This window comes from Parus major, unplaced genomic scaffold (genome assembly GCF_001522545.3).
Source record: "Parus major isolate Abel unplaced genomic scaffold, Parus_major1.1 Scaffold512, whole genome shotgun sequence".
In the NCBI taxonomy this organism is placed as follows: Eukaryota; Metazoa; Chordata; class Aves; order Passeriformes; family Paridae; genus Parus; species Parus major.
This window is the reverse complement of record NW_015379401.1, coordinates 17,813-19,601: the sequence shown is the minus strand read 5'-3', so window position 1 is coordinate 19,601 and position 1,789 is coordinate 17,813.

The following is a 1,789-nucleotide window of genomic DNA, read 5'->3' as shown; positions in this document are numbered from 1 at the left end:
TTATCCCGGTTATCCCGGTTTATCCTCACTCACTTCCTGCTCCGCCGGCTGCTGTCAACACCTCGCGCTTTACAGCACGGCCGTCGCAAAAGCCGCTGTCGCAAAAACCTCTGCGGTTGCGTCTCGCTTGGCGGCGCGGGGGAACTACAACTCCCGGCGTGCCCCGCGGGCAGGGAAAAGGCGGGAAAAACGTGAGGGGGACAGTGGGCAGAATGCACTGAGGTGGAAAATGGGGTGGAAATCGGAGAAAATTCCACGATTTTCACCTCAGGCCCGGAGGGATTGAGGCTTTCTGTTGCGGTTGTGCCTCTGGGGCAGCTGGGGGATATTGACTGGGCTGACGGGGTAGAGGACTGGGGGGGAAAAATGGCTGCTGGGACCTGAGGGGAAACAGGAGGGTACGAGAGGAGTGGCAATAATGGAGAGCTGGGGTAATGTGGGGCTACTCCTTGTCCCTCTCAGGTAGCACCAGGATGGGGAAGCGTAGGACCCACACACTCCCAGGTAACAGGGAAACTCCCAAATGTCCCAATTTGGGCCCACCGTGGCCCTTCCCCACCCAAGTGGGATCCCCCCACATCAAAACCGAGACTCCCTTTCCTGCCCACAACAGGCGACAGGAAATTCCACGCTCCCAAAGCCAAGCGGATCCTTCGGGAAGCTCCAGGAGCTGCCGGCTCAGCCGTGCCCGTTCCTTCCCTGAGCAGCGATCCCTGTGGAGATCCTGCCAAGGTGGAGTCCCAGGCGAGGTAATGGGAGGGAACTGGGAGGGAGCGGCTTGGGCTGTGTTATAAATACATATTATTGGCTTTTCGCAAGTATTATAATGAATATTACATGTATAAGATTAGAAAATTTAGCTGTAATAATATAGTCTTCTTTATTTGTGTTGTTAATGAAACTTAGTGGTATAATACATGCATGTTAGGCTATGACACAGCATTCAAACAAAAACTACTTTTGTTTGTGTAACTCAAAGACTGAAAAAGATAGCTGGAGATCTTTTTTTTTCCTTTTGTAAACTATTTTATTCAGATGAAGACAGCAGTGACCAGAACTCTGGGGGAGGAATTTATTGCATTTCTGGTATCAGGGAATGTAAATCTCGATGGCGCCAAGAAAATTGATTTATTGGGAAGGGGGCAAGAGGAAACTAAACAGAAGAACACCAAAGATCCTAAGAAGAATGTATGAATATGTATGAGAATTTATGGATATGTGTGAGAATTTATGGATATGTAGTAGGGTTCTGTTTTTAAGGGACAATTCTTTGTCAGTGAGGTGAATGCAGAGACACCCAGCCCTATCTGTATACTTTATTTTCTTCTCATAATTGTTTTTTTATTAAACTCTTAAAGTCTATGAAAACTATGTGAACCTCGTTTTTCACAGGCTGGATCCCCTCAGATCCAATCCTGGGGAATTTGCTGGGTCCAACAGCAGGAACAAGGTGGATCCAGAGGGAATCCCTGTGGGAGAGCACAGAGCCGGATCCCGGCAGGTATGGAAAACCTCCAGCACGGTGTTCACACCCAGCAGAGGCAAAAAATCCCCAAAACTGGGCTTTTTAATGTGTTTTTTTTTTCAGGAAGGAAGAGACAAGGAGATTGGAGGCAACAGAGCACTAGGATCACCCAAACAGAGCATTTCCAATGGGATGGAAGAGAATCTTCTGGAATTGCCACAGCTGGGAATTTTGGAAGAGAATGGGACAGGAGAGGATGAGCTGGAGTCACCAAAAGCAGGAATTCTGGATGGGGCAGGAGAGAATTGTCCAGAATCACCAAAA